This window comes from Macrotis lagotis, chromosome 2 (assembly GCF_037893015.1).
Source record: "Macrotis lagotis isolate mMagLag1 chromosome 2, bilby.v1.9.chrom.fasta, whole genome shotgun sequence".
Lineage (NCBI taxonomy): Eukaryota > Metazoa > Chordata > Mammalia > Peramelemorphia > Peramelidae > Macrotis > Macrotis lagotis.
The window spans coordinates 337,723,170-337,734,179 of record NC_133659.1 but is presented as its reverse complement, the minus strand read 5'-3'; positions in this window follow the sequence as shown (position 1 = coordinate 337,734,179).

Below are 11,010 nucleotides of genomic sequence, written 5' to 3'. Positions count from 1 at the left end.
AGGGGACCGCGCCAGGCCGGGGCCGGGAGGCCCCGACAGGAAGCCCTGAGCTGAGTGGACCGGCGGCCGGAAGGGGCCTCACTACCATCCAGCCTACGATGAGGAGAAACAGAGAAACTGAGGCCCAGAGAAGAGCCGCGAGCCACATCCTCTATTTACAGCTGAGGCTGGTCATGGAGAGGCATGGGATCTGAACTCAGGGCCTGCGATTGAAGAGTGGCCTTGGAGGGCTGGAGCCCCCTCCCCAGTCATCTCTGGTCCCCAGGGGAAGCTTGAGGGTCCTCAGGCTGAAGATGAGATCATCAAGCTCCAGATGAGAGAGAGAGAGGGAGAGAAAGAAAGAGAGAGAGAGAGAGGGAGAGAGAGAGAGAGAGAGAGAGAGACAGAGACAGAGACAGAGACAGAGACAGAGAGAGAGATCTGAATTCAGAGCCTGGGATCTGAGTGGAGTGGCCTTGGGGTCCAGAGTCCCCCACCCCAGTCATCTCTGGTCCTCAGAGGGAAGGTGGCAGATGAGGCCATCGAGGCCCAGATTTCCCCAGTTAGGAAGCCCTGCAGTAGAGTCTGGGCCCTGGCTACCCCCCTCCCCCCAGCCTGGGCTCTTTTACCTAATCTACACCAGCTTCTCTAGGACCCTCAGAGGATCCCTTGCTCATCCTCCTCAGAACAAGCATCCTCTCTTCAGTATCCTCCACAAGGAGTTTGTGCTTGAAACCTTCCAGGCCCGGGAAGCTCACTACCTCCCTGTACTGCTCTGAGGCTGAGAACTGGCTGTTTCCTTTGACACGCCGCCTGGATTGAAGTGTAGGGGTCAAGCCATGCTTTCAGAGGGAGGGGCTTCCTCTCCCTGACCCCCCCATGGTCTCAACTCTCCTTGCTGCCCCCCAAGGAGGAGCAAGGACTTGAGCTGATCCCACCTGGTTGATCTGGATGGAAGCTTTCATGGTGAAATAGCAGGCAGTTAGGGCACCCATCTCCTCACCTGACCCCCCAACCCAGAACGGGAAGAAAGGCAAGGCAAACAGGCCAGGCCGAACCCCGACCCAACTCCAGCAGCAAAGAGGCCAGAAGGAAGATGTCCTTCAGCACCCCCAAGAGCCCTGGGTCAGACCCACGTAGGAAGACATGGCTCCACTGGAGCACGGCTCCCAGAGACCACGAGCTGGCCTCCCGAGGGGGCAGGCATGAAGGGGGCAGGGGGCCTTTCTTTGTGAAGGTCCGTGTGCCTCTCCATGGTCATGCTGTGTTGGCCTCCAGAACATGCATGTTCAGTGCAAGGCTTTGGTGTTGGTTCCTGGGTTTCCATGGCGTTCACCGTGTCTGGAGTGAACCAACCAGGTTCAGTTCAACAAAGGTTTATTAAGGGCCCACTGCATGCAGGCCCACTGCCCCTGGAGCTCCTGCCCTTGTGTGGGGAAAGGGCAGCCAAATGAGGCCCTGGCACCTCTCCAGGCCCAAAGCCCCCCCTTCCTGGCCATCACTCCCCATGGCTGCATAGGCATCTGGCGATGGGGAGACTTCAAGGAAGGGTAGTGGAGGTGAGGTGAGCTGAGCAGGCAAGGTGGGCTTCCTGGGGGAGACAGGACCCAGGCTTGTTGGAGAAGCTTTAGGGTCCTCCTGGCTCAGGAGAACTTGAGGGTGGGCACAGGGGGGGAGGCAAGGCTGCAGAGGAGGGCCTCGAATGCCAGGCTGAGGAAGAGAGACAGGGGCTCGCTCCCCCTTTGCCACTCCGACTTTCTCAGCACAGATGTTTTACACTAGCAGATAGTTTCTCGAGAAATTCTGCAAACAGATGTTGATGCTGGGAGTGTGGGGACCCTTGTCCCCTGCCGGCACTGGGGAGCACGAACGCATCAGGATCCGCCCTCCTTCCTCCTCCCCAGCCCTCCCCAAGGGAGTGCGCCCAGGACTGCTCTCCTCCTTCTTCCCTGTCGTTCCCTTGTCCAGATCCCCAGGCCCTGGCCCCCTCAGCTCATCTGGGGTGCTCCTGGGGTGGGGGTGGGCGTGGGCGACCTAATGGAGCCAGTCTGCCAGTTCAGAATGCAGAAGCTCAGCCTCCTTCGCCTCTTCACCCCCAAGAAGCCCCAGATCCCTTTGTGTCCCATCTAAGTGACTCCCCTTATTCAAGACCACTCTCCAGGAGCCCTCCCTGAGAGCCCCGTGCCTCCCCCGGCCAGTGAGGGGAGGCCCCCACTTTGCCCTTACTTTCCCTAGCCCGTGTTCGGTCTGTTCGTGAGGCTTCTCCCTTCCCCAGACTGAAGGCTCCCTGCGAGGAGGCCCTGGGACTGCCCTTCCTCAGTCTCCGCCAGATTGTGGGACCCACCCCGACGGAGCTGGGCTGCGATGAGCCTGGCCACAGGGAGACGGGAGGCCTTGGGGAGCGGCCCCAGGGGCAGGAGGGAGCATCTGACGGGCAGCGAGGGTGAGGGAGTTTCTTGTCAGCCAGGGGCAGAGAAGAGCCGGTGGTCATAGCAGTGAAATGATTGCGCCATAAGCCTAGACCTGGACGGGGCCTCCGAGGCACCAACCCCAGTCAACCCTCTCACTTTACAGATGGGGAAACTGAACCCCAGAGAGGGCCATAGGAGCATAGTTTTACAGCCAGATGGGGCCTCAGGGACAAGCTATCACCCCCCTCACTTGAACAGAAAGAGAGGACTTGAGAAAGGAAGGTCCTGGCCCCAGATCACATGGGTAGGATGGGGGCAGAGCTGGAATCGGAACCAGGTCCTCCCACTGCCAAAGCCCGCGCCATCTCAACTCTCACAAGGAATCCTCTGAGTCTAGGCCCAGAGCTCCTGAAGCCATGCAGTCTGCTGGCTGGCCAGGGGGTGGGATGGCCGAGATGCCTCTGGGGCTCCCCCTCCCCGGCAGCACTGGCAGCCAGCGCTGGGCCTGCTCCCTCACATCCACAAGGAGACTTGGGGGAGCCTTAACACGTCCTTATTTGGGGCCCGGCGGGGTCGTCCCCTGCCCCAGCCTTCACAGGTCCCCCCCGGAGAGGAGGGATGCGCAGGCCTGGGTCCCCTTCCCCCAGCTCCCCTTGGCTTCTCCCCAACGGCCTCTCCATATTTAGAGGTGCTAATTGCAGCGAGGGAGCCACGGGTGGGCTCCGGGTGCCAGTGGGCCAGGGAGCTGTGCAATGCCCCAGGAAGTGAGCAGAGCCAGCCTCTCAGAGGCTCTGCTTGCCCTCCCCCTGCCCAGAGGAGTCTGAGTCTGGCTGGTCCTCATCCCCAGTGGAGAGGCTGCAGATCTCTCACCTGCCCCCCATATCCCATACCCCCCAGGAGAAGCCCCAGATGCTCCCCACGGTCAAGCCCAGAGGCCAGAGTGGACCCACAGCGGGCGGCTGGCTAGTCTTGGCTGCAGATTTCCCAATAGCCACAGTCCTGGGCAGGCTCAGCTAAAGGAAAAGACCCAGGTCCAAGCTGGAGCTAGACATTCAATGCTTTTGGTTGGGGGCTTGTCCAAGGCAGAAGGCTCCCTGGTGTGGGGGTGGGGAGGGGGTATCCTGGCATCACAGAAGCTGAGGATGCTGGGAATGGGGCAGCCAGGGCTGGAGCAGAAGAAGAGATGACAAGACCATCATTATGGGTGGAGAGGGAAGGAAATGGTGGCAAGGTTGACAGACACCAAGGACGTGGGCAATGAATAAATAGATGGATGGATGAAAAAGCAATTGGTAAGGATTTACTGTGAACCCAGAGCCAGGTCTGGAGTCAGGAAGACAAACTCAAATTCAGTCTCAGACACTTCTTAGCTGTGTGACCCCGGGCAAGTCACTTCACCCTTTTACCTCAGTTTCCTCATCTGTAAAATGAGCCAGTGAAAAAAATGATGAACCACCTTGGTATCTTTGTTAAGAAAACTCCAAATGGCAGTGTGTCCAGCACTGTGCTAAGATGGGGGGAGAAAGGGGAGGGAAAGGACAGGGCTTGGTATTGTCTCAGATCAAGGATGAGGGTCCAAGAAGGGGGGCTGCAGGAGATACCCAGATTCTGTGAGCCCCCTAAGATGGAAGGAAGGGGAGAGGAAGAAACCGAGGATAGAGGGCATAGAAGTGGATGAAACCTTGGGGATCATTTAATCCAGCCCCCTTGTCTGTAGTTGAGGAAACTGAGGCAGAGAAAGGACACAGAGGGTAAGTTGTCAGAGCCAAGCTTGGAAGGTGACCCCTCCCAGAGACAGAGAGAGGTAGAGGGAGAAAGCCTACATGTTTAGGAGTCACTAGGTGGTGCAGTGCATATAGCACCAGCCCTGAAGTCAGGAGGACCTAAGTTCAAATCCAGCCTTAGACACTTGCTATTTACGTGACTGTGGGCAAGTCACTCAACCCCAGTCGATTCACCAAGAAAACAAACCAACCCCCCCCCCAAATAATAAATCCATTGATTTTTGAAGAAAGGAGGGAGGTGAAAGGTCATGGTTCACTGCAGGTCTATGGGAGGGAAAGGGTTGTCCATTATCCTTCCTCATCTTTTCCTATGCACAGGAAACCTTGAAGTCTCTTGGATGGAAGAAAAAATGAAGTGCTTCAAGTCATGTAACTTTTAGTGGGTTGGGGGGGCTCAGGCTACCCCATAAGAGAACTGAGCAAGATTGAATAAGGAATTTCTTACCTCGTATCAGATAGTTGTCTGGGACAATAGACCGTGATTTAGCCTCAAATACAGTAGATTAGAAAATAGATTCAGTGCCTTAAGGTGTCCCTAAACCCATTCTGGGCTCCAAAAGGCCTATCCCAGAAGAGAGATAAAAATTACCCACCACTGAATCACCTCCCTTTCCTTAGGAGGAAAAGAGCAGCTGAGGCTTTTCTCCGTTCTAAGCCCATAGCATGAAGGTCTGATCCATAAACCTCTAGTCCGTTAGCTAAAAGAGAAGCAGTGTAATTTGATGGAAAGAACACTCTGTACAACCCAAGGATTTGGGATCAAATTCTGGCTCCCTCATTTACTCTCTGCTTGATTTATTCCATCTGAGCCTCAGTTTCCTCCTCTGTAATTGGGATTGAACTAGATTACTCCTAAAGTCTCCAGAGGTGACCCAGTGGATTGATTAAACACCGAGCCTGGAGGAAGGGAAGACCTGAGCACAGATCTGGTCTCACTTAGTAGTTGTGTGACCTTGGGCAAGTCACTTAACCCCAACCTAGCTTAGTTTCCTCAACTGTAAAATGAGTCTAGGTTGTGAGAGTGAAATGAGATAATATTTGTAAAGCCAAGGTGCTTAACGATGATTTATTCCTTCCTTTTTTGCTTCCCTCCCTACTCTGTCCCTGAGCCCATGAGGCATGGAACAGGCCCTTCTTTTATATAAGGGGGAGAAGAAGCTCAGCCAGCCAGAAGCTGGAGGCACAGAAAGCCTTCAGACCTCCTCGGCCAGGGATGCCGCAGGACTCTAGGCGCTTTGGTCCCCCTCCAACAACTGAGTGGAGAGGACACACAGACCTGGTCCCCAACTTCCCCAGGCCCACGAAGCCCAGCATCTTTCTCCCAGCATCCTCCTCTTCCTCATCACCCCTCACAATCCCTCACACCTCGAGGTTTACAGAGCAATTTTCAGACACTCACGAGCCATTGAGGTAAGTCCTCCCCATTTTCCAGCTGTGGCTGGGAGGGAAGGACCAAGGTAGGATCTGAGCCTCAGCTGGGGCCCCATGACCCCAGGGCTATTTGGAAACATCTGCCTCCTGTCCTGTCCCATCCAGTCCCGGGCTGCATTCCTGTGGGGAATTTGGCCTAAAGAGGGAGTCCGGGATGCTGTCTTGGGTCAACAGTGAAATTCCTCTGGGAGCAAGCGTCACTTTTCCAAAGGGCCCAGACAGTGGCTGAAGGCCTCACATTCCAAGGGCAGTGGGTCTGGCTTCCTTGCCAGTCAGCATTCCTCAGCCTACCCATTGCCAGCCCTCAGGGCTCAGCAGGGGCAGGCCTCAAGGGCACAAGCCCTTTCTTTGCCACTTCAAGAATTTACAACAAATTCTTCCCAGGGAGACACTTTCCAGGCCAAATAGCTTGACTAGTAGTAATTCCTTAAATGGGGGTGTGCATGGGGGCTGTAAGGATCCAGGGCCATGGAGCTGACTTGGACCCCTGAAGTCCCCCACAACTCAGCCGCCAAGGCATTTACAGTCTAGTGAAGGGGATGGGCTGGGGCACATCAATAACTCAAGCCAGGTCTGGAGCGGTAGGGCCAAAGGTCTCTGATGGGGGATGAGAAGGCCCCGGGTCCTTCACTTCCCAAAATCTGATGCCGGCCACTCGGCAAGTCACAGCAGACCCCTCCCCAGCTCTGGTTGGGTTCCCACCTTCTGTCAGAGGTCCCGTATGAGCCTTTCTCAGTTCAGGGATCCTGAGCTCACAGCATCCTTGAGCTTCTTTCCAAACCTTCCTGCTCCCTGCACATCAACCAAGGCAGGTCAGGGCCTCCTGAGTCTGGCTCAGAGAGGGTCACCCCACCAGCTCCCACATATTGATATACCTCTGGACACACCTTCCTGCAGATAAGAGTGCAGACTGAGGCTGCTTGTAGGGAAGAAGAGCCTAATGGTTACAGCTACTTCATGGAGAAAGGACTCACCCAGGAAGTATAGCGTTGGGTCACCTTCACTGGGGGTCTTCAGGGAGAAGCTGGGATGCTAAAGTGGGAATCCCTCTTAAATACGGGTTCCTGATCCCGTCTCAGAGGGCCCTTCAAGCTTGGAGAGCTGGGTTCCAGGCTTTCCTTGGTGTGGGTACCAGTGTGGGTATTCCCCTGCCTTAGAACACGACAGAAGCACAATGAGGGTTAAGAGTTAGGGATCCTTGGCCACTCCCCGGGGCTCTATCCATCCCCGGTGGAGGGAGGACAGCTCCAGCATAGATCATGTCAGGCAAGAGGACATCACCCAAGGGGGACCAGAGTTCTTAGCAGGCCAGACAAGGACCTCGGGCTGCTCCCCCAGCTCCTCCACCGGCTTCTTTCCCTTTCGTCCTGCCCTCGGGCCTGGTCCTTGACTGTCTGTTATCAGGAAACAGCTTTGGCAGAAGACAGGAGGAGTGAAGTGGGCTGGCAGGGACCTCGGAGACAAAGGGAACAGAAGGAAACCCTGGCCAGGGACTCACACCTTCCAGGTCCCATCCCTGCCATCTGCCACAGAGCCTGAGGGTTAACCAGGGGAGGTACCCTCCCTTCCAATGAACTCTCCAGCTCTTGGATCCAAGTCCTCATTTAACAGACAGGGAAGCTGAGGCTCAGAGATGTCCGCTGACTTTCCAGGATCTAAAAGAGCAGACATGGGAAGGCCAGGATTTGATATCACATTCTAGACTCTAGCTCTCTTCATTTATCCACCTGAGTAGAAGGTCCATGCTGAAAGGGGCACCCCTGTGAGATCTCTAATACATCCCTACCTTGGGCAACACTGTCTGATGCTTTTACAGATCTTCAGCGATGGGGAGCTCATTACCTTAAGAAGAAAGCAATATGTTGATTTGAATAAACTAATATTGTTTTTTGCAAGGCAATGGGGTTAAGTGGCTTGCCCAAGGTCACACAGCTAGGTCATTATGAAGTGTCTGAGATCAGGTCCTCCTGGATCCAGGGCCAGTGCTCTATCCACTGGGCCACCTAGCTACCCCAATCATCTAATAATTTAAGGAGAGATGTGGCACCTAGGGGAGCCCTCAGTCTGGGAAGACTAGACCTGCCTTGACAAAAACCAGGTGGGAGAAATGAGCTATGTGTGGGGTGGGGGGTACCTGAGAAACCCAAAACATTGAGAACAGCCTGTCCCAGGCCTCCTGGGTTCTGCTGCCAAGTCTGGGCTTCAGAGGGAGGAGGCTTTCCAACTGATCATGTCTGGGAAGCCCTACTCCATCCCAGAAAGGGCCAGCAGATTTCACTCTGGGTGGGGCCTCTGGGATGCACCCCAACACCCCCACCCTTCAGGCAGCTGATTTCCCGTCTCTGCCGCCAGCCCTGCCTTGCTGGAAGGTCAGATAAGCCCCATCCCAGATTTCTTCCTCCTGATCCAACTTTCCGGGAGATGAGCGTGATGTGGGGCTTCAGCTATGCAGGGAGTCCAGGGCTGGGCTGCCTGGGAAGACTCTGTCACTGGGAAAACTGGCCTGGAATGAAGCTAGACCAGAGTGACCTCAATTTCCCCACTTCATTCCCTCTCATCCAGGGGCCATCCACTCAGCAGCTACAAAGGACATTCTTGGGAGAGGATGTGTCCATTTTACAGATGGAGCTCCCAAAACCTCGAAGGGGCTCCCATCCCTGCCGAAAAAACTTCAGGGGAGTTCATTGTCTCCAGGGAAAATTCAAGCCCTTTTGCTTGGCATTCAAGGCCCCCAGGAGACCTCTCCAGTATTTTCTTTCCATTCTCCCTTCCAGGACTCTACACCCCAGACAGACTGGTTGGACGGCCAGCCTTGGGAATGGACCGTATTTCTTGCCTCTTGGTTTTCCACTAGTTCCACTATGCATGGTGCCCTCCCTTTCATGGGGTCTCCTATGGCATTCCTTCTCGGTCTGGCTGACATCTGCCCTTCCATGAATTCCAGCTGCTCCCCCTCTTCTCAGAGACACCTGTAGTGATCTCTGTCCAGTTCTGATCTCCAGGCTTGACTGGCAGAGCTCCTGCAGAGAAGCACCCCATCCCAGACCTCTCTGTCCTTCTGGGGGATGCTTGGTCAGTGGTCCTGGGGGCAATGGCCGGCAGCCTCTTCTGGGCTGCTTCTCCAGGGACTTTCCAGACTGGGAAGACAGAAAGAAAACAACAAATTCCCGACAGAGCGGGGTGTCCCTTCCTGGCCAGCCCGGGGATGTGCAGGAAGTTCCCTGGGATGGCTCCAAACTCCCTGCCTGTGCTCATCTCTCCCAGTTTCCCAGAAAGTCTCCCCAATATGCACCAGACCCTCTCCCTCTCCCTGGCTGAGAGGGCACCCATAAAAGCTGGGGATGCCCAGGGGCAGTGCCACCCTGACCCCTCTCTTGAATGTGTTTGCCAGGTCAGCCTCAATGTCTCACAACATTCCTGCAGGCAGGTGGCATCCCCCTCTGACAAAGAAGGAAACTGAGGCCTGGCAGAGTGAAGTCCCAGGGGTAGTACATGGCCGTTAATAGGTATTTAAACCCAGTAGATTGGAAGCTCCTTGAGGGCAAGGACTGTGTTTTTGTCTCTTTTTGGATCCCTGCAAAATAGGCTTGTAATCAATGTTAACTGACAGACTGAACTGCTTACTGGACCAAAGAGCTGAACCCAGATCATCCGACTCAGAATCTGTCTTCTTCCTAATAAACCCGGATCAATACATTTTTCCATTGAATAAATGAATGACTAACTTGCCCAGGGCCACACCATCAGGACTAGACCTGCTGCCTGCGGGTATGAGACCTGGAGCCTCTGATCCAGGCCCCACTGTATGGGAGATGCTGAGGCCTAGCTAAGGAGATGGGAAAGCTGGGCCCAACGTCCAGGGCTCCTGGGCCATCCTCACTCACTGCAGCTTGGAGTCAAACTTCAATGGGGTGAGGGGTGTGCTTCCCCATCCAGCCCTTAGAACCAGCCCAGGAAATGGAAGAAGAGGAAAAGGAAAAAAGGAAATTGTGTCCTCCTTTTCTCCTCTCTCCTCCTCCTCTCCTCCTTCCATTCTCCCTCCCCTGCTTCTTCCTTCCTCCTCCTCTCCTTTTCCCCCTCCTTCCCCTCTCCCTCCCTCTCCTCCTTTTTCTTCCTTCCTCCTCTCCCTCTTCCCCCCCTCTTCTCCTTCCTCCCCTCCTCCTCCTCCTCTTCTCTTCTTCCTTTTCTTCCTCATCCTTCTGTCCTCCCTTCTCCCTCTCCTCTTCTTCCCTTTTTTCTCTCCCCCTCTTTTTTCCCTCCTTCCCCTTTTCTTCTCCATCATTCAGACCATAAATATTCAAGTTCTGAGGATATGCTCACCCCTTCTGGGCCTGGCTGGGAGAACAGGCATGTAGGCCAGAACTGGAGATCGGCTAACACCCAAGATGGACGAGAAAAAACCAGGCCAAGAGGGCACCTATTCATTCCTGAAAGTCGGGCAGAGGAGAGGCCATCCCCTATGTGAGAGGGCAAAGGAGGACACGGGAGGTGAGAAGCAGTCCCCAGCAGGCAGCGTCTGGGCAGGCCGGCCAAGGGGCAACCTCCGAGCCTTTCTCTCATTAGCTGAGATGGGCAGGGGGTGCATTTGGTACCAGGGAGCCTGTCAGTTGCTCGGGAGGCTTCCTCTGGCCCTCAGTCCCCTTCATTTTTCTAATCTGTAAAATGGGGTGATTGAGCTGCTTCAGTGCTTCCTGATCTGAATGACCAGCCTGGGAGCACCAGCCTCGGGGCTGGAAGGTCTGGCTTCAGGGCCTGGGCCAAAGGAGGGGGGACTGCAGAAACTCTGTCCTACGTGGATCTGCTGAAGGAACTTAACAGAGAAAAGACCTAGGGAAGACACACTCAGAAGCTGGCCACCCTTTCCTCTTCCTATACTGGCTCAGTGACTTGGTGAGCCCAAGAGCCTGCCATGACCCTCCGGAGTCTGCCCCGTCCCCCTTCAGGCACGTGGCCCTCCTCCTCTGTCTCCAAATCTTGTCCAGGCTCTGTTCTTCAAAACTGCCCTTAGAACCACGTCTTGGAGGAAGCCTCCATCACCTAAACACGTCCAAATTCTGCATCCTTCCCTCTTCTGCCTTCAGTTTGAGAAACTCCATCTTGGAGACAGTAGATGATTCTGAAGGAGTCCCTCCCTCCCTGATTGAAATCCCCCATCTTTCACCCTGGTCTCTACGTGGTCCGCACATAGGAAAGAACCCTAAGCATCCCAGCTGGAGGTGACCCAGTAGATTGGCCACGTTTCAGAGAGGAGAAACCCGAGGCCCAGAGAGGGATGAGGACTTCCCAATGTCACACAGCGAGTCCATGGTCAAGATGGGACTAGAGGCCAACCAAGGCCTTCCAGCCCCCCTCCGCCAAATGACAAAGAGGAGAATAACACTAAGAAGACTTCTTTCCTAGGCTAG